The sequence below is a fragment of the Oncorhynchus clarkii genome, chromosome 17, assembly GCF_045791955.1.
Source record: "Oncorhynchus clarkii lewisi isolate Uvic-CL-2024 chromosome 17, UVic_Ocla_1.0, whole genome shotgun sequence".
In the NCBI taxonomy this organism is placed as follows: Eukaryota; Metazoa; Chordata; class Actinopteri; order Salmoniformes; family Salmonidae; genus Oncorhynchus; species Oncorhynchus clarkii.
The window spans coordinates 18638117-18665873 of NC_092163.1; the positions used below are offsets into that span (position 1 = coordinate 18638117).

Consider the following 27757-nt stretch of genomic DNA (forward strand, 5'->3'; position numbering starts at 1 on the left):
TGCCAAAAGATTTGGGGAAATGTTTTGCTTTCCCACTGCCCTTGCCTTTGAATGAGGACTCACTTGCCAGTTCACCTATTATGTTGTCCGAGTCCCTTTTGCATTCACATTCCTACTTTCAGAAAATAACCCAAAACTTTTTCCAACATTTACTCAATGCACTCTGGGTGCAGGACAAGCCATTCCATCAGAACGTGTTATCGGACAGCTAAATATGCTTACATATAACTAATAAATCACATTTAGTTAAAAGATGACATAATACTTGTAATCAGAAGATACTATTAAAGTAAATATTATCGGTAACAGAATAAACCCAATGTAGGCTGCTGGCCCTTTAAGAGACATTTTGTACCCTATGTTGTGATTCTCACCAAATATGTAATCTTCTCACTATTGAAAGCCCACAATTGAATAAACAGCTTACGAAGCTCTCAGCCTATCGATCACATATTTCAAACAAATAATCTGAACTAAAAACTCCACACATATTTTTACATTTCTGTGCATCCTTAACAATCACTACTCAATATCCAAAAACAGCACGTTTTTTTTGGCAAACCTGGATTATGTCAGTGGAAACGGTGTTGCAGTAGTCTAGTGTGTGGTACGGGAATAATGAAAAGCGAACCTAGGGGGCTTTGTATTCACACTGCCCTAAAGGTAACCAGAACAGTTCACTTCAGGGGCTCTTTTGAGGGGTATGAGTTCCTTTGGAGTGTTTACGCTGCACTTAAAACATTATGCAAATTGCACAGAGTACACAGAAAATGGCTGAAAGGGACCAAGTGTAGAAACACCCTTAGGCCATTCCTCCATACATAATCTTTCCATATCCTTGATATCCTTCATCTGCGCTTCAATTCAAACCACAAGTTTTCAATGAGGTTCAAGTCCGGAGACTTAGATGGCCATTGCAAAATGTTTATTTTGTGGTCAATTTACCATATATTTGTGGATGTTGATGCGTGCTTGGGATTATTTTCTTGTTGGAAGATCCACTTCCGGCCAAGTTTCAGCCTCCTGGCAGAGGCAACCAGGTTTTTGGCTAAAATGTCCTGGTACTTGGCAAAGTTCATGATGCCGTTGACCTTAACAAGGGCTCCAGGACCAGAGGAAGCTAAATAGCTCCAAAATATTAAAGATCCACACTATATTTTACAGTAGGTAGGAGGTACTTGTCTGACCATAGCACCAGTTCCAATGCCGTTTAGCATACTCCAGCCGGTGCTATGGTCCGATGACAGAAAATAGAGCTCTTTGGTTACACGCACCAGTGATTACCTCATACCTACTGTAAAATATGGTGGTGGATCTTAGATGTTATGGGGAATTTTTTCTTCCACTGGTCCTGGGGCCCTTGTTGAAGGGGAACTGCACATGCTGATTTGGCCCTGTTTTTTGGCTTGCTCCTCAAGAAATCCTGGCGGCCATGACCAGTGGTGTAGTGCAATTAAACAATGTAACCTTTATTTAACTAGTCAAATCAGTTTAAGAACAAATTCTTATTTACAATGACGGCCTACACCGGCCAAACCCGGACGATGCTGGGCCAGTTGTGCGCCGCCCTTTGGGACTCCCAATCACGGCCAGTTACGATACAGCCCGGAATCGAACCAGGGTGTCTGCAGTGACGCACGCATCTAGTACTGAGATGCAGTGCCTTAGACCACTACGCCACTCGGGAGCCTAAATGAGAGCAATATTTTTTTTAATGACCTCATTTCTCAAAGTTTGTATCGACAGATGTGGCCTATTGAATATCATTGTAGAATAGGCATAAAATGCATCCTCCAATTGCAATGTCTGCCTACGCCCACAAAGGCCTATTATCTCAAGAAAATGTTCCGTTTTTAATACCCTCAAACACCAAGTTATGCACACAGTGGCAAGAAAAAGTATGTGAACCCTTTGAAATGACCTGTATTTCTGCATAAATTTGATCTTCATCTAAGTCACAACAACATACAAACTCAGTGTGCTTAAACTAATAACACACAAATGATTGTATTTTTATTGTCTTATTGAATACATAATTTAAACATTCACAGTGTAGGTTGGAAAAAGTATGTGAACCCCTAGACTACTGACTTCTCCAAAAGCTAATTGAAGTCAGGAGTCAAATCAATGACACGAGATTGGAGATTTTGATTTTGGAGCTGCCCTGCCCCATAAAAAACACTCACAAAATTTGAGTTGGCTATTCACAAGAAGCATTGCCTGATGTGAACCATGCCTCGAACAAAAGAGATCTCAGAAGACCTAAGATTAAGAATTGTTGTCTTCCATAAAGCTGGAAAGGGTTACAAAAGAAACCTCAACCCGATTGAGATGCTGTGGCATGACCTCAAGAGTGGTTCACACCAGACATCCCAAGAATATTGTGGAACTGAAACAGTTTTGTAAAGAGGAATTGTCCAAAATTCCTCCTGACTGTTGTGCAGGTCTGATCCGCAACTACAGAAAACGTTTGGTTGAGGTTATTGCTGCCAAGGAGGGTCAACCGGTTATTAAATCCAAGGGTTCACATACTTTTCCCACCCTGCACTGTGAATGTTTACACCGTGTGTTCAATAAAGACATGAAAAGTAATTGTGTTATTAGTTTAAGCAGACTGTTTGTCTATTGTTGTGGCTTAGATGAAGATCAGATAACATTTTATGACCAATTTATGCAGAAATCCAGGTAATTCTAAAGGGTTCACATACTTTGTCTTCCCACTGTACCTCATTTCAAAATAGGTCATCACTGTCAATCGTGAAGAACAATTCTTCCCGTTTTACTGGTTGAAAATGTCCAAACTTCATGCCAATAATTTCATCTCAATCAGTTTCATGGGAATATGCATTTAGATCTTCTTGAATTACTGTTTTGTGACCAAATTAAAGCAGATAGTGTTGAACTACAGTGCTCAAAAAAATAAAGGGAACACTTAAACAACACAATGTAACTCCAAGTCAATCACACTTCTGTGAAATCAAACTGTCCACTTAGGAACAACACTGATTGACAATACATTTCACATGCTGTTGTGCAAATGGAATAGACAACAGTTGGAAATTATAGGAAATTAGCAAGACACCCCCAATAAAGGAGTGGTTCTGCAGGTGATAACCACAGACCACTTCTCAGTTCCTATGCTTCCTGGCTGATGTTTTGGTCACTTTTGAATGCTGGAGGTGCTTTCACTCTAGTGGTAGCAGGAGACGGAGTCTACAACCCACACAAGTGGCTCAGGTAGTGCAGCTCATCCAGGATGGCACATCAATGCGAGCTGTGGCAAAAATGTTTGCTGTGTCTGTCAGCATAGTGTCCAGAGCATGGAGGCGCTACCAGGAGACAGGCCAGTAGATCAGGAGACGTGGAGGAGGCCTTAGGAGGGCAACAACCCAGCAGCAGGACCGCTACCTCCGCCTTTGTGCAAGGAGGAGCAGGAGGAGCACTGCCAGAGCCCTGCAAAATGACCTCCAGCAGGCCACAAATGTGCATGTGTCTGCTCAAACGGTCAGAAACAGACTCCATGAGGGTGGTATGAGGGCCCGACGTCCACAGGTGGGGGTTGTGCTTACAGCCCAACACCGTGCAGGACATTTGGCATTTGCCAGAGAACACCAAGATTGGCAAATTCGCCACTGGCGCCCTGTGCTCTTCACAGATGAAAGCAGGTTCACACTGAGCACATGTGACAGACGTGACAGTCTGGAGACTCCGTGGAGAACGTTCTGCTGCCTGCAACATCCTCCAGCATGACCGGTTTGACGGTGGGTCAGTCATGGTGTGGGGTGGCATTTCTTTGGGGGGCCGCACAGCCCTCCATGTGCTCGCCAGAGGTAGCCTGACTGCCATTAGGTACCGAGATGAGATCCTCAGACCCTTGTGAGACCATATGCTGGTGCGGTTGGCCCTGGGTTCCTCCTAATGCAAGACAATGCTAGACCTCATGTGGCTGGAGTGTGTCAGCAGTTCCTGCAAGAGGAAGGCATTGATGCTATGGACTGGCCCGCCCGTTCCCCAGACCTGAATCCAATTGAGCACATCTGGGACATCATGTCTCGCTCCATCCACCAACGCCATGTTGCACCACAGACTGTCCAGGAGCTGGCGGATGCTTTAGTCCAGGTCTGGGAGGAGATCCCTCAGGAGACCATCCGCCACCCTACCAGGAGCATGCCCAGGTGTTGTAGGGAGGTCATACAGGCACGTGGAGGCCACACACACTACTGAGCCTCATTTTGACTTGTTTTACGGACATTACATCAAAGTTGGATCAGCCTGTAATGTGGTTTTCCACTTTAATTTTGAGTGTGACTCCAAATCCAGACCTCCATGGGTTGATACATTTGATTTCCATTTATAATTTTTGTGTGATTTTGTTGTCAGCACATTCAACTATGTAAAGAAAAAAGTATTTAATAAGAATATTTCATTCATTCAGATCTAGGATGTGTTATTTTAGTGTTCCCTTTATTTTTTTGAGCATTGTATAAGCCTTTCTTGTAGGCCTATTGTCAAAGCATTTTTCCTGCATAGTAGTGTGTGCTGTTGAGTTTTGGCCACAATGAGGAAAAACATGACTATTTAGCTTCAGACAAGAAATGACTGACATTTTTTGGTGTAACATATAATTTTTTATTTAACCTTTATTTAACTAGGAAAGTTAGTTAAGAACAAATTCTTATTTACAACGACATCCTAGGAACAGAACTGCCTTGTTCAGGTTTTTACCTTGTCAGTTTGGGGATTCGATCCAAAAACCTTCCGGTTACTGGCCCAACGCTCTAACTACAGGCTACCTGCCGCCCCAGATAGACCTACTATATTACAGTATATGATATTATATTCAGTTCTGTTATGTCAAATACTTATGAATCATTATGTGATCTTGTGAGACATTGATTCAGCTTTGATCTAACTTTACCCTCTTAGGCCTCACTCCCCCCTTATCTGAGATATCTACTGCAGCCCTCATCCTCCACATACAACACCCATTCTGCTAGTCACATTCTGTTAAATGTCCCCAAAGCACACACATCCATGGGTCGCTCCTCTTTTCAGTTTGCTGCAGCTAGCGACTGGAATGAGCTGCAACAAACACTCAAACTGGACAGTTTTATCTCAATCTCTTCATTCAAAGACTCAATCATGGACCCTCTTACTGACAGTTGTGGCTGCCTCTATGTATTGTTGTCTCTACCGTCTTGCCCTTTGTGCTGTTGTCTGTGCCCAACAATATTTGTACCATGTTGTGTTGCTACCATGTTGTTGTCATGTTGTGTTGCTACCATGCTGTGTTGTCATGTGTTGATGCTTTGCTATGTTGTCGTCTTAGCTCTCTCTTTGTGTAGTGCTGTCTTTCGTTGTGATGTGTGTTTTGTCTTATATTTATATTGTATTTATTTTTATTTCCCACAGGAGACCTTTTGCCTTTTGGTAGGCCGTCATTGTAAATAAGAATTTGTTCTGAACTGACTTGCCTAGTTAAATAAAGGTTAAATAAAATCAATTAAATTACTAAATGAGCACCATGGTGAGATGTGAATCTATTTCTAATCATAATTATAACAATAATAATAATAATAATAATAAGTGATGAGTAGAATATTAGAAGTAGGCAACAGACAGATCTCGATGAGGGTTATTTAAAGCGTATGAGAGCCCTTCGAATTGCGGCACTGAAAGGACAGCACCCTAATCAAGTGGTCACATACTGTACTGTTCTGGGTTCCACTGGCAAGAGGGGTCCATGCATAGCCGCGGGAAGTAGGGGCGCTGAGGGTGCTGTAGCACCCCCTGAAACAAAAAATATATATATTTACATTTTAATTTAATTTTACACAAAAGTTGTGCACTGAGCCTTCAATATTCCTGTATTAGCAGACTGATATAGCCATCTACAGTGATGACATAGCACCCCCAAACTACTTTCCGAGGCTATGGGTCCATGGAGTACTATGAACATTAAGGCAAACATGCAGGGATTTTATTTTCTTATATTTTTGTTGTTGTACTTTTACAATTTTTTCGCCCCAATTTTGTGATATCCAATTGGTAGTTACAGTCTTGTCCCATCACTGCAACTCCCCTATGGACTCGGGAGAGCGCCATGTGAGAGTCATGCATCCTCCAAAACACGTTCCTGCTAAGCCGTACTGCTTCTTGACACACTGCTCGCTTAACCCGGAAGTCAGCCGCACCAATGTGTTGGAGTAAACACCATACAGCTAGCGACCGAAGTCAGCTTGCAGGCGCCCGGCCCTCCACAAGGAGTCGCTAGAGCGCGATAGGAAAAGGAAATCCCGGCTGGCCAAACCCTCTCCTAACCTGGACCAAATGTGCGCTGCCTCATGGTTCTCCTGGTCACGGCTGGCTGTGATACAGCCTGGGACACTCGGGAGGCCCACACGCGGTGAATTTGGATTCTAGATCTTGCTGGTGTGATAAGGTTCATGCATTGTATCAGTTTGTTTCTGTAGCACTCTGACAGTAGGGTTAAAGTGCATGGTACATGTGCCCTAAGTCCATAAACTGTTTTGAGGACAGCCATTCTAGCAACCCCTGGTATATTTTTATGTCTGTGGCTGTTCTTATTACGTTGGATTTGCCAGCTCAAAGTGACCAAGCCTCCGACCTCTGCACACACGCCTACAGTTATTCATCATTCGCACCACCACCAGAGAGAGAAGACAAGGAAGAAACCACCATTTACCTACCTAGAGGCTGCTTTTGCCTACATATGTATTTAGTTTGTCATTCTACTGCGGAATATTTATGGTAATTAAATATCATTTATTTAGAATTGATCAGAATAAATTTTACAACAACATCCCTAGCCATGACAGAAGCCAAACATGAGTTGGATTGGGGGTGTGGTTTGATGTGGGTGTTTTATGGGTGTGTCCTTGGTACCACCAAGACACACCCATCTGTCAGAACCTTGCCCGCACGTGTTTTCCCCCACTCAGTCACAAACAAACCTCCTTCAGGTTGAATTCAATAACTAACTACATGCAGATGTATGGTGAGATGCCAGAAGAGGCTTTGAATAGGTCAGTAGCTTACAGAGTAATATGAGAATGCAATTACTGAATCTATGTAGATATTCTAAACTAAGTGTTTTGATAACTTTCAAACATAGTAACAGGTCCATGTAAAATAGACAACCTTTTACATCTGGGGTGTCAAACACATTCCACGGAGGGCAGTGTCTGCGGGTTTTAGTTTTTAAAAGACTTTCACAACCAGGTGAGGGGAGTTCCTCAGTCAAGTACAAGGGTGGAGCGAAAACCCGCAGACACTCGGCCCGCCATGGAATGAGCTTGACACCTCCTTTACATAATACCTTAGAAGCTGTGTTCTGATAATATAACAATGTGCAGCTTTCACCTTTCATTCCCTGCCAATACAGACAATGTGCCTGTCTGCATTTTGCCTGGTGGTAATGGGGCTACTTTGGCAAACATATCAGAGAGGTCATACCTTCCTGTGCAGTGTGTCCCCTATCAGTAATTCCCTGATCCTGATGCAGAATAACAGAGTTTCTTCCTCCCCATTCCATTTTATAATAACAAAGACAATACAAGTAAAAGTTTTGTCTAGAAAAATGTTTATTCCGAGTGCCAGGTCTCTCTCCATTCAGAGACATCAGTATCAAGCCCGTCTGGACTTCATCACAGTCCATACACGCAGACAAAGGATATCAAGGATCTAGAAATATTCTGTATGGAGGAAAGGTATATTGGGAAATAGCCATGACAACTGGTTATTCAACGTATTCAGTGCAGCGTCAGCATAGTGATAACCCTGAATTGGACAAAATAATTATGATGGATGCTGATGGCTCCTTATTTGGGAGGAGCTAGCTCCTGTGGGACGAGCTAGCTCCTGTGGGACGAGCTAGCTCCTGTGGGACGAGCTAGCTCCTGTGACCTAACCATCGCAGACTTTGTACAGTACTTCCTGAACACGTCACACAACACTTACTCATACCAGGTTGTTATTATGGCCAGCAATGTTGTAATTAATTCAATTCAACTCAACACTGTCAGTTTAGGGAATTAATGGGAAGGGAAGTCAATTTCATGAATTGATAATAATAATGAAAATTTTTCAAATTCATACATGGTGTTTCCATTCAGTAACCCTGACATTTGATGTTATACAGTACAATATACAATTAGGTAACAAATAATATAGCATATAACATATTGTTTACATTTACAGTAAGCTAGCATAAAAACTTTTATACAATGTTTGATACTGTCATTGTAAACATATTTCTTAGACTTCAAATCAACGTTTATTTGTTGTCTACAAAGATTTGCAGATGGTAAAGCAGGTGCAGAAAAATGCTTGTGTTTCTAGCTCCAACAGTGCAGTAATATATATTGGTGTGTATAGACAATATGGACAGGATATGAATATATAATTGACCCTGTATAGCTTCTTACTTTCTTGTGTTCTTATTTCCTATTTTTGTGTTTTTGTTCTACCTTATGTTATTTTTAGTGCTACATTATATTGATTACTGCATTGCTGGGTTTGGTGCTGGCAAGAAACGCATTTCACTGTACTTGTGCACGTGACATTCAAACTTGAAACTTGAAAAGGTGTACACAGCAGTAGTTATATATGTTGTGTGTTCCGAGACGCGTCCCTCGTCCATAGTAGGCTATCAGAATTTAAATGTTTTATTAAACTGATTTTGGATGACTATTTCCTGTGATAGGTCAAATGTTCTATATCTACAGACAAGTGCTGTGTGTTCCTTGACCTCTTATCAAAGGGACACCTTTCATTTATTTTTCATTCCTCACCTTTGATTTTCGACAAACACACTACTCTACACTACACTGAGCCTTTTTATTAAAAGATTTATGACATTGGAGAACACATTGGGAGGGATCTTAGACCTAGATTGTCTTGTGATCTTTTCGGCATGATTGTGACCGTGTGCTTGTGATGACTAACAAAACCTCTTGCAGCTAATTGCCTATGTATTGCCCTTGAGTGCACTGAAAGCTAGTCACAGTATTGGTCAATACTGAAACACTGATGACATACATATGCTACAACCGAGGCAGTCATAAATTGTGCATTTTCAGTATATATTTAAATAAAGATGGCTTACACAAAGTCCATTTTAACAGTTGAGCTGAATAAATGCAAATAGACCAGATAAGGACGTACAAACAATCTAACTGCCAGCATACCAGTGACAAACTGGTATTCTTTCACTGCCCCGTGGGCAAGGGCAGACAGGGCACTTCTTTCAGACAGGTTGCAGCCTTTGTTAAGTTCTTGTATTCATTACTATTGTCCACAATTTTATTTTGAACCCAGATGACAATACTTTTCATCGATCTTTCAAAGAAATAACATGCATGGATGTAAGAGGTGTACTTCACACCTGTCTATTAGTTACAGTGCACGATAGTCCGTTTAATTGAATTCCCTTGCTTAATTTCAGATAACAGAATTCTTAAATGTTTGGCACCGTAATGCCGTGTACATAGATGTCTTTTCCTTCCAAACAAAGGCAGATAAGCAGAAAAGTTGTGAATTTGTGTTATGTGCAAATACTAGCAGGTGTCATGACTAACATTGCATTAAAGGGTGCCAGCTCTTCTCACAGTCATCTAATCTGTCACACGATTGGCTGACAAACTGATTTGACAGTTGCTCTGCTCACACTTGGTTTGTCCACACCATCTCAACTACCATCATGCGAGTTAATTCTTTTCCGCCCTGTTTTCACAGTCAGTCCAATCTACTTCCATTAATGCAAACACACTGTAAGTACTAAGTAGGCTACTCTGTAATGACAGATAGACAAAACAAATATACATGTTTCTCTCCACACCAGTATTAGCAACACTCACAGTGCCTACAGGGCAGGAACAATAGTACTGGGCGTGAAGGGTGGCAAGATGTTTATCTATTGTTTTATTTGATCTGTAAGTCAATATGCAAATTATATTTCAAATAGAAGGATGCATGAGCACTGTAACTGTTACCCTGGTCCCTGCCATTTCATTGGGCCAATGATGCTATATGTTTGAGCTAGAAAACAATGCTACTTGGTACATAAGTCATATTACTGTCATATTATAGGCTACTCTCATCTTGTCTGACCCAGCAAAACATATTATTCCACTTCCCATTCTAGATGTGAAAAATGGTGCGCACAAATTAACTGAATTTATTCATCCAAAAGCACAGCGTCATGATTACCTTAACACAAGGCCTGCTATCGAAGCACTCAAGCGATGTTATGGCCATTCTGCTAATGTCCTTTAATTAGTCTAACATGCTTCTGACCACGATGACAGACAGACAGAGAGACAGAGAGAGAGAGACAGAGAGAAAGCGAGAGAGAGAGACAGAGAGAGCGAGAGCTGGGGACATTATGTAAATGGGCCTAAGATCGAAGAGCGTTTATTTGTGGTTGCCATGCCAATGCTGTAATTGCAGTTCCACAATGGCCTTGAGGTTATCAAAGAGAGGAAATGACGATTTAGATAGATAATTGACTGTAGGTTATGTTGTCGAGACAATGAGAGATGATTACGAGAGTATGTCTCGGTGTTAGCTGACAGATAGGTAATTGATTGTAGGTTCTGTTGTCGAGACAATGAGAGATGATTACGAGAGTATGTCTCGGTGTTAGCTGACATGTTCGTTAACAACACAGAATAGACATCATGCACCGTACTCGAGGAAGCAAAACTCAATGGAGGGCTACGAAGACGTCACAGTTGTATGGACACGTTTTTAAGGTGTGAGAATAGTGTTTATCTGTTTCTATGAAGACAGAGTTACTCTGCAAGAGCTCTAAGTTTAAGATGGCATAGGCATAGGCCTAAATATATTGTAGTTTCACAAAAACAACCAAATAGGATTCTCCTCTCCAAAATAAACAAAAACCGAATCAGGTATTTGACACACGTCTCAGAGTAGGAGTGCTGTCTGAGCTAGTTTCAGTTATTGCTTTTTTTAAATCATAAAAAATAACATTATGGAAACCCTAGCATTACTAAACTGAGAATTGGAGATATGGGCCCTTATCGCTGGTATGACTCGAAACCATCTGACACATACTACTTTTAGTCACAAGATGGCGGAACCCACACAACAATAACTCCCCACAGCGAATGTCTGTGTGGAGGATAAGGCAGCAGTAACTTTCTTGTACACACATCACTGTATTTTTAAGAGGATGCTGCCCTCTACTGGCCATGATGAATATTACAATAATCATAGACCATTATATTAGATATTGTTAACTTTTTTATTTAACAAGGCAAGTCAGTTGAGAACAAATTCTTATTTCCAATGACGTCCTACCCCAGCCAAACCCTAAACCGGACGACGCTGGGCCAATTGTAAGCCGCCCTATTGGACTCCCAATCACAGCTGGTTGTGATACAGCCTGGAATCGAACCAGGGTCTGTAGTGATGCCTCTAGCACTGACATGCAGTGCCTTAGACTGCTGCGCCACTTGGGAGGCCTTATAATGTTGTAATTGTTGTAATTACAATGTTGTAATGTTGCAATTTACAGGACGATTGTAACCATTCTCTATTGATATAACGTATTGCATAACACACCGTAATAACGTAACATACGATACTCAAATTTTAGAAAGATAAATTGGATTTTTTTTTTACATTACCTTGACTTTACTTGGATTATTTTGTGTGTGATCTTACAAAAACAGTAACTGCAGTAAGAAGGTCATTTAAAACCATGTACAATTCTGAATGTCTGAGTCACTTCAGGCCTGACACTGTTCTCCCTCCAACTTTCGACACACTTGGACACAGCCTGGCAGGATGTGACATCACAAACACCATATACCATCAGGCTGAGCAGCTGGAGACATGCAGATCCTCTGCTTATATTCACTCTTTATTTCCATAGTTATTGCCATAGTGTGATTCAGGGAAGGCCCTACAGGAGTGTGCTCTGGTTTGGGTGTGGACCCAGTCTAGTGACAGTAGGGAGGTTATTAGTCCACTCACACTGCCCTGCAGCGGAAGTCTGAAAGGGGGATTGTTTTAGCCATCATGACAGAGCATAACTGTCATGCTGTCCATTTAGGAGATCAAAGAGAACTGCATTCGAGGGAGGGGTCACAGGCTAACTGAACTCTGTACCAACCTCTATGGTTATGAGACATGATGAAAAGGTAAACAAAGATAAGAGTCTATAAGGTATGATAGAACTACACAGTAAATCCTAATTAGGATTTGTGATTTTATTTGGCTATAAAATTCTGCAAAATATCTACAGCTTACATGAGTCAACAATTTTCCTTATAGGGAAAATGTACAGAATACAAGAACAATATGGAAATAAGGACTGTGGTTAAAGTTGGAGGCAGAGGTGGGGATCATTTAGTTTGTGGTCCTAGTGTGAGGGGTCGCGAGGGATCAGAGGTAACCTTTACTCCAGGTCACGGTGGTCCTGGTGATTGATCTCCAGCAGGTCCTGGTGATTGACCTCCAGCAGGTCCTGGTTGACCTCCGGTTGGTCACCGTTGAGATCGGCGTACCCTGCTGAGACAACAGAGATCCCACTGAATATTAACACACTGCACTGCTCAATAGTGTCAATTATGTAAACACTGTCACAATGAAAGTCTACACCGTAACTAACCTCAACACCATCACACACAGAAAAGTCTACACCGTAACGCAACCCAAATCAAAACTGTTACAGCATGACTCTATACCAACCATCACATTGGAACACAATCCAATTCTCTCAAGGCAGGTGAAAAATCCATCAACAACTGTTGAAAGAATACGACAGTGTATTTCAGCAAGGCTTCACAGAATACCACACTGTATTTCACCAAGGCTCCACAGAATACTACACTGTATTTCACCAAGGCTCCACAGAATACCACACTGTATTTCACCAAGGCTCCACAGAATACTACACTGTATTTCACCAAGGCTCCACAGAATACTACACTGTATTTCACCAAGGCTCCACAGAATACTACACTGTATTTCACCAAGGCTCCACAGAATACTACACTGTATTTCACCAAGGCTCCACAGAATACTACACTATTTCACCAAGGCTCCACAGAATACTACACTGTATTTCACCAAGGCTCCACAGAATACTACACTGTATTTCACCAAGGCTCCACAGAATACTACACTGTATTTCACCAAGGCTCCACAGAATACTACACTGTATTTCACCAAGGCTCCACAGAATACTACACTGTATTTCACCAAGGCTCCACAGAATACTACACTGTATTTCACCAAGGCTCCACAGATTACTACACCGTATTTCAGCAAGGCTTCACAGAATACCACACTGTATTTTAGCAAGGCTTCGCAGAAAACGAAACAATATTTCTCCAGGGGTAGCTGCACACATTAAAAAAAAACCACAATGAAATTCCTTTATCACTAAAAACCACCTCCCCACAATCATGGCTGCTCCTCCATTTCCATCAAGGAGTGAATTAACTGTCTTAAGTTTAGACCATCATGTCATATCCTGACTCATTATGTCAAATTCCCCACAGCCCACAGAGAGAGAGGGAAGGAGGGAGGGAAAGAGGGAGAGAGGGGAGGGAGGGAAAGAGGGAGAGAGGGAAGGAGGGAGGGAAAGAGGGAGAGAGGGAAGGAGGGAGGGAAAGAGGGAGAGAGGGAAGGAGGGAGGGAAGGAGGGAGGGAGAGAGGGAAGGAGGGAGGGAAAGAGGGAGAGAGGGAAGAAGGTGGTGTGCCCCGTGGCCTTGATTCTGTCACTCCTCACCCTTTTTGTCAGCTGGAGGAAAGGTCAGTAGTTGTTACTGAGTGTGTTAGCCGTGTGCGTTTGTTTTCACAGTGCCTCAGTCACAGACAGTGAAATGTAAGACACGGAGACTCAAACTGTACTTACATAGTGGTAATGGTCACCGGGTGCACCTGGGAAAACAAGACCCAGGATCAGGGAAGAAGGACAACCTCTAGACCGTTACAGAGATGACATAGTGTATAACCTGTGTCTCTGTGTGTGTACTCTTTCATTTGATAAAGGACTACTCCTCCCCAGTGTGTTAGAGGGCCTCCCATTCCTTTACATGTATTCTTTATTATCCCAGCACCAGTATTCTCAAGTTCAGGATGTGCGTATCACCCTCCCTTTCCTCTTTCATTAGAACACATTCGGAGGGGCATTGAATAATAATCCTTCTCTGAATGTATTCATCATGATGCCTCATTTGACAGTTATGACGCCCAGGCCCAGTTGCTGACTCATTAGTTCCCTTGAAACAGAGCCCATTGTTTTATCACAGCAGGGGTATAACTATGCCAAAAAGCAACAAGTGCAGTCCCTGCCCTCATCCTATACACTCACCCTCATCCTATACACTCACCCTATACAGTCACCCTCACCCTATACACTCACCCTCACCCTATACACTCACCCTCATCCTATACACTCACCCTCACCCTATACACTCACCCTATACACTCACCCTCACCCTATACACTCACCCTCACCCTATACACTCACCCTCACCCTATACACTCACCCTCACCCTATACACTCACCCTCACCCTATACACTCACCCTCACCCTATACACTCACCCTCACCCTATACACTCACCCACATCCTATACACTCACCCTCATCCTATACACTCACCCTCATCCTAAACACTCACCCTCATCCTAAACACTCACCCTCATCCTAAACACTCACCCTCATCCTAAACACTCACCAATTCACCAGAGATGAGAGAGTTACAAACAAAAGGGTATGTTGTGTTTTATATTAAATTTGGGTTGATAAAAGGTACATTTCCACATGGACTGCTTCACTGACAAATTCAACTTGGATCGTGTCTAAAAACAGGAACTTCCTGCGAGCAGCAAGATGAAATAGTCACCTTCATACAGACCCCGCTGGTCCGGCAGGTCTGGATACAATAATGAATACCTCACCTTCTACCTCCTTTTACTCACTGCTGGTGGATGAGGTGAGTTATCTCCATGGCAACATCACGTGTTTTGAGACCTAGTTTAAAGCACTTTATAAATGTAACCCATATTTACAGGGTGTTGGACTCACTGGTTGGGGAGTTCTGGACTTCACTGCACACTGTTTCTGTCCCTTTTCTCAGGGGAACTGCAGAACATAAAAACAATGTAACAATGTCTAATTGTTACATAATTGTACCACTTAATCATTGCTCATGGGCACACACACACACATTAGATAACCATCATCACATATCACTTCATTACAACTGTTACACATTTACTTGTTTGTCTCTTAGCAGATGCTCCCCATCTCTTGGCAAATGATTGTACTGGATACTTGAAGACAGGGGCGTAACTTTCACTGGGGACGGGAGGGCATGTCCCCCCCCTCTTTTCCACCAGTTTTATCATTGGTATGTGATACAAAAGGAGGCAACGGTGTGCTTTAGGACCATGCAGTCTCCGAGTGGTCACGTAGGCTGTTTAGTGTTTATCCAACTGGATAATAATAAAATAAATATTATGTCCCCCCCACCCCCACTTCTAAAACCAAAGTTGCGCCCTGCTTAATGATAAACCCAACCAACTGCCATAGCAAACCCAATGGGGCCAACAGAGTATACTAATTGAGCGGGGTTGGTACCATAGAGAGTAGCCTGGCAATTAGTTCAGCTTCCTTCCTGTTTATTCGCCAGAAGATGTTTCTAGAAGCCTGATCACCATGGTTATCACAGGTTACTGAAGAGACGGCTTAATTGTGGCCAATTAGACCCCTCCCCAGGAAATGGCGCTGAGTCTTATAAGCTGAAATAATGACAGCAAAGCAAACCCTCTTGTGATGATTCGATATGAGTGAAGGGACAGAATGAGAGAGGGAAGAGGTAGAAAAAGCGCTATGAGCGGGAGAAACAGGGAGCAAGATAAATGGAATAAGAGGGAGAGGTAGCCAGAGTGAAACACTGGTGTGTGTGTGTGTGGTCACCTCTGGCAGGGTCCACAGGTTGGCGGCGTAGCACTTCAGTGTACTCCACATCAGGCTTATTATTAGACACTGCACTGCTCTCCCCCTCACTGCCTATACCAGGACAAGATACACATACATTCCATCACACAAAACAGCCCGAGACAGAGGCAGACTTTAGACAACACAGCTTGAAATCTATATGCAACTTAAGTTATAACCCTCTTTATGAATCCTCTATGAATGTACTCTGTGGGTCTCACCTGGGCATCCACTCCAACGACAAGACACAAGCACATAGATGCACACAGACATAAAGCAATGCTCCCCGACACAAGCTAGGAGATCTAATGATCCAAGATTCCCAGTGAAGTTACTGCCCACTGAAGCTAAATGACTGTTAGGTGTAACAGGAAATTGAGACTTAAGGTCCTATTAAATTAAAACAGCCAACCGGAAAGTTCTGGGGGGAGGTAAAACAATAGTTATGTCTATTGTTTCACAAGTTGAATATTATTCCAACGCTTGAATGGATTAGAATTCCACCACAAATGTTTTATTCAATTGATTGGAGCCTTCAGTTGTGACATTATAACAGGCTGCTGAGCGATTAGAACACCGCAAGAGAACATACTGTAACAAACGAGAAGTGCCTCCATTTTGATTTCCACAGAGCTGTTCCGGTGCCTTATGCACCCTGGCTACTGTTTGGTAAACAACAGGAACACAATAGCTCCCTGCAAAAACAACTTCCAATTCGTTTATGCGATCCCAGATTCTATTGAACCTCAGCGGGCCTAAGCGATTAATTTCCTCCACCTGCTGCCTGCGTTCAAACTCGACTGGCCTGAAACAGACAGTGTGCCCCCAAGTCCACTATTTAACAAACGCCCTTTTATCAATGTTTTTTTTTTTCAACATAGGAAATGAACGCAGACGCTATCGTTTCATTATTCCTTCAAGGCAGCCTTAGCTAGTAAACTCCTTTAAGGATGTTGTCTCAAAAGTACTTTAGCCAACATATTAAGATGGTTGACAAAGCATCAAACATGGCTTACATTTACTGGCTAAGTGTACAAAACATTAAGAACAGCTCTCTAATATTGAGTCGCTTTCCCCCCTTTTGCCCTCAGAACAGCCACAATTCATCCAGGCACAAGGTGTCGAATGCATGCCATAGTTATGCGTGGCCCATGTCGACTCGCGCAAGTTGGCTTGTGGGAAGAATGTGGACCATTCTTGACACACAGGAAACTGTTGAGTATGAAAAACCCAGCAGCGTTGCAGTTCTTGACACAAACCGGTGCGCTAGGCACCTTAAACCATACCCCGTTCAGAGGCAGTTAAATATTTTGTCTTGCCCATTCCACCTCTGAATGGCACACATACACAATCCATGTCTAAATTATCTCAAGGCTTAAACATCCTTCTTTAACCTGCCTCCTCCCCTTCATCTACACCCTTTCTTAAAGTATGGGACGCGACACACTGTTAATGGTGGGTCGCGACGTGTCAGTGTACATTTATAATTGTTTCATTAATTACTGGAATTGATTTGGCCAAGTGCAACTGCGCTTTCTGCTTAAGCTGCTCAGTTTGGCAGCTGCGCGAGTGTGAGAGGGAGATATGCCCGTGTGCTTCGCGGTTTACCGGATCTTTCTCTGATCTTTCGCTGTCGTTCAGGCAGCAGATGACGCGCTGTCAGCCACTGACTTGTTATTCCCACTCGCCATCACTCACCGTTGTCATCAAACGGACTCATGCCAGCCACAAGTTCTGACTGAGCTCAATTGTCATGAAACGCAAATACAGCGATGAGTTTCTTTCTCTTTCATACAAACGTATAACGAGGAGCGCCCACAATGTGTTTTGTGTGTGGAAGTGCTTAGTAATGAGACTCGCATAATGAACAAATTAATAAAACGACACGTCCTGACCAAACATCCACAACAAGACTAAACCCAGGGAGTTCTTTCCGAACAGGGTAGAATGCTGCAGGAAACAGTGCTTCGACAGTGGAAGTCAGTTAGCAAGGCATTGTTGTCATTTTATAACAGGCGATAAGCAGTAATAAGGGAGTACTAACTAACTCATAGTGGATGTGAGTTTCTCTTTCAAACAATCCCCTGGCCTTGTACACAGCTAATTCGCCAAAGCAGGCTAGCTACTGATAGTGCAAATCTAAGTAACAGTACAGATGAAAATGAAAAATGCAGGCCTACTGTACATCTTACTGTAGAAATTATTGTTTAAAACTAGTCTAGGTTGGAACTGTTGCTGTTAAAATACAATAATAATTGTTATTCTTATCTGGAATAAACTGATTGAAACAAGATGCTTTTTGGGGCAAACACACTGTTCTGGGTTGCTCATCTACAGCAGGAAGTGGTCTCCTGCCTGACTGAGAAAGCAGTAGATGTTCTGGTCCAGTTTGGCACCACATACCTATGTGAGTCAGGGTTCTCAACTCTGACATACTTAAAAAACAAGTCCAGAAACAGTTTCAAGGCTGAGCATGACCTCTGTGTTATACTGTCAATAGACCTACTCTCATTAGGACTGTGTCTGTTTTCTGGTCTACAGATGTGATCAATCACTTTATTCCAGTTCAGAATAAAAAATATATATTGTATTTTAACAGAAACAGTTCCAACCTTGACTTTCTTTCAACAATTATTTCTACAGTAATGTACAGTAGGCCTGATCATTTTTCATCTGTACTGTTACTTCGGGTTGCACGATCAAAAAGCCTGTGTGTGTGTTCTGTTATTCGTCTGTGTGATGTGATCAATCCGTTTATTCCAGTTCAGAATGAAAATGAATGAATTATTGTATTTTAACAGCAACAGTTCCAACCTAGACAGATATGTAAGAGTGTTTTAATGGGGGGGGGGGGGGATAAACATTAATACATATTTATATGTATATTTCATTTAATTTTTATTTGTTTTAGGCATAAGGGCAATGACATGTACCCATAGAGTTGCATATTTTCCTAAGCTTGAGTCCCAGGAAAACACAGAAATTCTTATTTGGGTCCCAGGCTGAAAAAGTTTAAGAACCCCTGATCTACTCCGATTTGAAGTGGATCATAGCTTTCACCATGATTCACCTGGTCAGTCTGTGTCATGGAAAGAACGGGTGGTAATATTTGGTATACTCAGTGTAGCTACACAGCATTACAGACATTCATTGGTATCTCACCAAACAACATTTGCGTTATTGACACAATGCAAAACAAATACGTTTTATTCTAGAAGTGCCTCTAAAATAAATAAATTAACCAAACCCAAAATATATACACACATTTATATTGATGATGGACTAGTGTACTGTATATACAGAATCAGATCTATGCATTTAGACACGCACACATTGTTTTTGGACAAACAGACTATTAGACAAATGGGCTAGTTCCATCATTCGATAGACATGCAGTCAGACAGGCAGACAGACACAGTGAGGTGAGAGCACAGGAAAAAGACAGTATGTTGATAATGACAGGAAAGTACATCTCTTCCAGACAGCAGCAGGAGAGGGAGCAATGGGGCCAGTTCAACTGTCTGTCACTGGGACTGATGTTGACAACAAGCCCCTTGGTGTCAACCATATTGTGTACACTACACCTGTACCTTCTGAAATTACATCTACAACACATAAAAAAGTAGTAATATTTTCTCAAAGGAACACATTTGGGCCATTTTCCCCTCTCTAAAATGTCTGTGGGGATTTTTTTGTTTGAGCCATTAATCCAATTGTTGTCATCCTTGGTTTTCCTCCCACATATCCCTTTATTCCACCAAGTGGTGCAAAATGTTGGTTCAAACCAAAACAGTCCCTCCCTCTGTGGGGTTTCTCTACACTGTTGCTGGGAGACTGTAGCTGATGACTGTTGCTGATGCCAGCAGGAAGTGATGCCACACTCCTGCGTCCCATTGGTCGCTCTTCCCTCCATGCCGTCAAAGGGTGGCACTGCGTCTGTAATAAGATGATATGGCCACTCAACAAACACTCAACACCACAATCACTACTGAACACAGCTGCCCTGTAGCTAGCTACATCCTGCAAACCACTGAAGAATCTGCACATCTAATGAGGCATGTTTGCTGAAGTAAAACATCAATTGTTAAGACCCGTATCGATTTGTATATAAGGAACTAGGCTAAATACACACACACACAGCAAGCCTCTCTGCCATGTCCTCTCTCATGCATTCTAAGTTGCAAAGGATGTCTACAGCTGGACGGTAAGACAATGCATTTTTGTTCCTCAAACATGAAAATATGAGAGGAGAAGCAGAGAGTTAAGAAGACACCTAAGGTCACCTCAGACCCCTATATGCACACCGTATGGGTGTCATGATATGGACTGACGTTAGGATGACAACTTCTGACACCAACATGCTACAAGCAGCTAGCATGCTAACGGCTAGCATGAAATGGAACACACGTATGGGGGGGGGGGGTGAGACAGACGTGGGCAGTTGAACGGCGGGTATGGTTCGAAGCATGACGATAGGTCAAGATGGAACACACAGGAGAGAGTAGGAAAACGGGCTACATTTGGGCGGGTTATAAACCTCCACTGTGCTGTGGGTAAGACTCACTGTTAGAGTCATCTGATTTAGGGCTCGAAGGCTTTCTGAGAAATGGTGAACATAAAGTCAATGTTGGCAGTGACACAACAAGAGATCATTTCTTAATTCTAGGACCCTTAAAGCGCATTAAAGGGACAGTTAATTCAATATGAAATCAAAGGTTGTTAAATGTTTTCAGATCACACCTAAAATGAAATGATGTTTATCGTTCACATTTATTTGGGATTGAGGCATATGGCCGGATCTACATAACAGATACCATGGGACATGGTTGAATCTCGTCAATAGACCACTTTCAAGATCTGAAAACATCTGACAAGCTTTTCATTTTGGAGTGAACTATCCCTTTAAGGCCCATTGGCTGTGCTGTGTGTGGCAACATGGTGCTAAGCACTGACCAAAACCATTGGCGCCAGCTAATGCTATCATCCTAGATAGCCACTGTCACAGAAAACTTCTTAGGAAATAGGCATTCCAACTCACACTGACAGTTCAGTTGCGTTCTCTCTTTTACCTATACAATAAAGAGAAGGGGATGAGAGAGAGAGAAGAGGCTATTCATACAAAGTCAGACACCAGCAAAGGCCTGTATTTCTGGGGGACTATAGGTCTCTCTACCTCTCTTGGAATTGTAGCACAGCACGCAGGCGAGGACCAGAACAGCCACCACTAGCAGATAGCAGGCCACAATAAAATATTTCTTCCACATTGCCATTTTCACTGTAGAGAGAGATGCAGGGAGAGGGGGGAGGTAGGCAGGGTGTTTGTGAGAGGAAAAGGGTAAAGATTGAAAGACAGTTAGGGTGGGTGGAGAGAGGGGACAGAGGATGGTTGAAAGAGAGAGAAAGTCAATCTTAAAGTTCAGAGTCAAATGTCCATCTGCTTCCTCCTCTTGGGGTCTGAACTTAAGTGTTCCCTTCATTCCCCCTCTCCTCCTCATCCCCCCATCTTCTGCCTTGCCACTGGAGCTGCCGTAGTGCCAATATGGGGGGGGCAGGCTGGGTCTAATTGCTCTGGATAATGAGTGCTGGCCACGTCGTGCTGAGGAGTCACAACCCATGGGAGCCTAGCGCGTTGCCGCTAGCATCCGGATTGACTGTGCTCTCGCGTTAGCCGTCGGCACTAACCACACCACAGGACAGAGGGCAGAGTGGCTGCGGGGAATTTAGCGTGGCTCATGCTAATCAACGCCACAGCAGAGGAGCTCATTGGGGTTCGTTAATAGTGGGGTCAGATAACCTTGCTGGCAGGCACTGGGGTGGAGGGATCAGATCAGACGGAAGTAAACTTGTCAGTTGTCACTGAAGCAGCAGTGTTGTGAGAAGAGCAAAACTGTCGCTGCTGGTCCAAAGAGGAGTCTTTCGTTTCTACACGAGTGGTGCTGTGAACGCAAATTAATCTAGACTGGTGCATCCAGTAAGAGCAGTAAATAAATGCGTGTCTATGGTGGAGTGTGTGGACACCCGCTGTGTGTGTTGTTTGCCTGTCTCTCAACCTATTGTAATAAGTAAAGCAGGGCCTTGCTCTATCTTCTCAGAGTGTGTGTGTGTGTGTGTGCGTAACTCTCACCATCTACGGTGACAGGCTGACTCTGGACCATGGTAGTGTAGTTGATGGCCTTGCAGTAGTAGGTGCCACTGTGCTCATTCCCCCCTCCCTTGATCCGGTGGGACGCGTTGGATTGGGTTGAGGTGGTGAACAGCGGCTACGTTCCCACTTCGGTACCATTTAGAGGTGACGGGCGGGGAACCTTCCACCCCATAGATCAGGTACATCTCATCTCCCTCTGTGACCCCCGACAGGTCTGGGGTGATGATGACTCCTGGATTGGACAGAGGCACTGGGAGGGGTATTTCTGATGGTTAAATAAGAAGTGTGCAATAATGCTACAATCCAATGAAGCATGGACGTGTTTAACGTTGTATACCATTCCACACTTCAGCAGGCTCAGCTATGACTGCGGTGGTGTTTGTTGCTGACCAACGCGTCGACTTTGGGGTTGTTCTGTGCCTCACATTTATAGCCCACTGTGTCGCTGTAGTGCTGGACGGTGATAGGGAAGATGGCCTGATGGTGCGGCTGCTGTACGGTGGTCGAGTTAACCTCAGAATACTTCTTCCACAAGGTGTAGTCGATGGGTAGGCTGCCTTGGTCTGAGTGACAGCGCACCTGAAGGGCTTTCCCACGATCACTCTGCCAATGGCCGTTATCTCCGGGTTACTGTCGAGAACTGGGGAATGAATAGAACAAGTGATTGAAATTACAAAATGGACTGTTCATGTGGAGAGGTCACCTTCCAATGACATCAACGTTACTTAGCGGCTACACGTATGACCACACTTAGCGGCTACACGTATGACCACACTTAGCGGCTACACGTATGACCACACTTAGCGGCTACACGTATGACCACACTTCGACTCAAAGGTTGTATCTGAGTCAAGAATGACATTTAAAAACGGGTGTTCTTCACCTAAAAGAGCAATTTCCCACATTATCATTTTTGATTGGAGTTCCCCTTTAATATCATATTGTTGTGACAGATACTGCATCCATACATGTTATCAGCATATCCTTATGAATATCCTTATTTTACCAGGTAAGTTGACTGAGAACACATTCTCATTTACAGCAACAACCTGGGGAATAGTTCATAGGAGAGGAGATGAATGAAACAATTGGAAGCTGGGATGATTAGGTGACCGTGATGGTACGAGGGCCAGATTGGTAATTTAGCCAGAACACCGGGGTTAATTAACACCCCTACTCTTACGATAAGTGCCATGGGATCTTTAATGACCACAGAGAGTCAGGACACCCTTTTAACGTCCCATCCGAAAGACGGCACCATACACAGGGCAATGTCCCCAATCACTGCCCTGGGGCATTGGGATATATATATTTTTGACCAGAGGAAAGAGTGCCTCCTACTGTCCCTCAAACACCACTTCCAGCAGCATCTGGTCTCCCATCCAGGGACCGATCAGGACCAACCCTGCTTAGCTTTAGAGGCAAACCAGCAGTGGAATGTAGAGTGTTATGCTGCTGATGATTAACTAAATGAATTTATTCAAAGACAAGTGAGATTGACTTACTTTGGGTCACACATAAAAGCCTTATGGGCTGAAGTAGTGCCTTTTGCTTGGACAGGCAGCTTTGCACTGTACTTTGAGATCATCCTGGCGTCTGCTTTAGATGAGTAATTCCCATTCGTGCGCCGTACACCTACGGCGACATATATACCATTGAAGCTGCCTGGCGTCAGTGTGTAATTGTCCTTGTAAATGGAGTATTTCACATCCGAAGCGCTGATTCTGTCAGAGGAGTCATTGGTACTCTTGCAGGTTAACGTGAATTTTCAAACACCTTTCGGATACATGGTCAGAACTGGCTGTGAAAACAGTTCTGTTTGATGGATTAAAAAAACAATTGATTCCTCAACACTTTTGGAGGCTGAGTACATGTAAGAACATCCATGAGGAATGTTGTGATGAACATTGATAAGGTAATAGATGTGAATAGGGTTGCCCAGGTTTTTCAGAAATCCTGGTTGGAGGATTCTGGATTTCCTGTTTATTCGCTGCTGATTCCAGGAAACTTCCAACCAGGATTTCTGGAAAACCTAGGAATTTAAGGAAAGCTCACCAGAATTTTAACCCTAGCTGTGACTTGGTTATACACTGATAGAACAGATAATAGCTTTCTTTATATGCTTTTTTCAACAGCTAACACCACATTCTACAGTACATTTCAGATTCCTTACAAATCCAGTCACTCACCTGTAATCGTCACGTTTTCCGTTGCTTGCTTGACAACATTTCTCATCTCCAAACTGGACTCCAACTCCCCAGAGTGCTCAGCCAGGGCTCTCATGCTGTGGTTGGCTTTACTTTGACCAGTACTCAGCAGAATCAGTCCCTTGCTCAGGTAGACTTTGAGCCCAGAGCTGTTCTGGAGGTTACCAATGACACTGCAGATGTCCAGATCTTCCCCTTCGAGAGATGACAGGTGTGATGAACAGCTCTGGAGGACAAAACGAGGAAAATTGGTCTGGAAGCTGAAGGTTGAAACCAAGAGACTTTTCCCCAGACACATTCTATTAAGTTTCGGACATGGTTAAAATGATTAGAGATTAATTGAGATTGAGAACAACAGTAGGGTCCTGGACTAAAAAGGTATTTCAACTGAGAATCTCCACTGAATGAGTGTTTAAGTCCAAGACTAGGTTTAACCTGTGTCTTGGAAACCGGCCCTAGATGTTGTTTTTGGGCTCCACTCACCTTTTACAGTGACCACCACATTGTTGCTGGCATTGGATTGGACCGAGTCTGGCAGCAGTATGACCCTGTAATCACAGTGTAGCTTGTTGAATCACAGCCTAGTCTCCACCTGGTTGGTCATAGTAATATAACAATGTTAACTAGAAAAGTAAACGTGTGTGTGCTTGCTACTTGAAGTATTGATGTTTGTGAAATAAGTTGTAGTGGGGGTACCAAACGGTCACCTTCTCTCCCTTGCTGAACACACGCTTGTCGACACTGAGGACTGGCGTCTGTTTCTCAGAGTTGCTGCTTAGCTCCTTGCCCTGTATGCTCACCTTGCATTCGTACTTCCCAGTGTTTGCCACTCTGGCCATGCGCAGAGAGTAGAGGAGGTCCTCTGTGGTGGTGGTGCTCTTCGTGTACACCACGGTGTTGTCCTTGTAGATGGTGTATTCACGGTTCAGGAACCAAGAGCTGCTGACTAAGGCCTGGCAGCGTACCATCACATTGGTACCTTGGGAGACGGCGTTGCTGGGCTCCAGAGTCAGATTGACACTTCGGATTGTGAACACTGGAGAAATAACTCAACGTCAATGCTCTGACTGATCAAATGTTCTGTATAACAAAAGTTCTAGAAAACAAGCCTTTGTGATCTCATACCAAAGCACATTATTTAGTGAATTCACACTTGGTAGTGACATTAATCTTTTCACTGGGGCCAAAAAAGATACCCCCATAGTAAGAGAACAGTGCAATAAATATATAGCTAGTCATCTTCCAGCTCCAAGATATTCAGATGAAATCACTCACACCAATGAATTGGATATAAACACAGACCCTCAACAAAAACAACATAAGTATTTTGATTCAGTTCATGCTGATAGCGAACTGTTTTCCCACATTTGTCCTCCACAGAGTACTTCTTTAGATAAAGGGGCCTCCCAGTGGGGTCTAGTGCGGAGCGGACATTCCTCTGCCAGGTTTCCCCCCCTATCCTAACAGGAGGCGGCGGCGTGACACTGCTAACACGGGTTTCCAAACCTTTTCCAGTGTCTCGGACTCCAAAAGTGTGAAAACACTGATAAGACAAGATCCAGGAACCATTCTCATAGGATTTCCAGTGTGTCAATACGGTTTTAGCTGTGTTAATACTACGATTAGGGTATATCAGTCACCGCTCAGTATAAGATATGTTTCAGTAAAACAAGTCCATAGCATTAGAAAGAAGTAGATAAGCAAGAACTTCCAGTCCCAAAGCACACAATCTATGAATACACAAACCTTCACAGAGAGAACCAAAACAATAGCTGAATACATACCACACCAAAAGAAAAACCTGAAATACACAGAGTTCCCTGGTTCTGCAAACTGCATTCACTGCACTCTTGACTATCCTATTTTAAGAATCTCTTCAAGAACACTAATACATACATGCCTGCGATTCCGCCACTTGGCCTAGATGGAACAGGAGGGGGAAAAGAACACACTACATCAACGTAAAGAAAATCCTTACTTCCTTATTTCCCCACCCAACCCAAAACCCTCCCAGAGGGAGATTATCATCAAACTTCCTTACAGGTGGGGAGGAGAACAGAGGTTAGCAGTAGTAGTTGGGTGACCATCCTGAGTGAGGGCTGTTGGGGCTCCCACATCGGTGGTGGCTGTCCTGGGCTTATGCGACTGGGGTGATAGTAGTGGGATGGGAGGAGGGAGAGGACCCCCTGTCCTCTCCCTCCTCCCATCCCACTACTATCCTCGGCCACAGAGTGGGCTGCTGGTTATCACAGCGAGCAGAGCCCTCGACTTGGCTTCATTATCCAGGAAGTGACTGTTGTTTCCTCAGGATGTGGGAGCTGCTGGAACTTTGCTGTTTTGGAATGTTCTCTTTCTGGGCTGTGTGTGTAGTCATAGACACTGCTCAGCATGCTTAGGGTGCAGTAGGAAGGAGCTAACCTTTGCCCCCCCAAGTGTCTGGGCCTCTACAGGTACTATGGGGTAACATGGAGTGGGGCACCCTTGCTTCGGTGCTCAGGAGAGCATGTTTCCTGAGGGTAGGATATCACATTGTGCTCGTTCGTTACAGTTTACACCGTCGTAAATCCCAGCATGCCCTTCAAAGCTGTCAAACTACTGTTAGCTTAAGCTCCTAGTTACGATTTTGTTTGTTTTAACTTCTACTGAGCTACCTACCGCCAGACATATTATACCTTATTGGATGAACTTATTAGAACAAAATAAACAGTTTTACTATGATATACCACTCTTACCTTTGTACCAATATGAAATAAAAAATAAGATGAAAATGTATGCACTCACTACTGTAAGTCACTTTGGTTAAGAGTATCTGCTAAATGACAAAAATGTAAATGTACATTTCTTAAGGGCAGGGTAAGTTACTTTCTAAATGTAATCCGTTATGGTTACCTGTCCAAAATTGTAAAAAGTAACTACATTTTTGGTTTACCATAACTCCAACGTAATCGTATTACTTACTTTTGGATTAGTTTCCCTTTAATTTTTAATTTTTGTTTTACCTTTATTTAACCAGGCAAGTCAGTTAAGAACAAATTCTTATTTTCAATGACGGCCTAGGAACCGTGGGTTAACTGCCTGTTCAGGGGCAGAACGGCAGATTAGTACCCTGTCAGCTCGGGGGTTTGAACTTGCAACCTTCCGGTTCCTAGTCCAACTCTCTAACCACTAGGCTACCCTGCCTAGTGGTTAGAGGCATTAGAAGACAAAAAGGATACATCAAACACATTTGGTATGTCATCATAGTGGTCTCTGACTCGCTCAGGTTGAATAAACTTGAATGTCATTGAGAAAACAGAAAGGGGTCCATGTATTTTTTCACTCAAGAACCAGCAACCTCTTTATACCCCCTTAAGCAGGGTTGGGGACTAACTGATTACATGTAATTTGATTATTTCACTTTACAA

General features: G+C 43.2%; 1 pseudogene; it reads right to left on the reverse strand.

The window, feature by feature from the left end:
• Positions 1–12445: 12445 nt before the first annotated feature.
• Positions 12446–26480, reverse strand: LOC139369360 (platelet endothelial cell adhesion molecule-like; annotated as a pseudogene).
• Positions 26481–27757: the final 1277 nt, after the last annotated feature.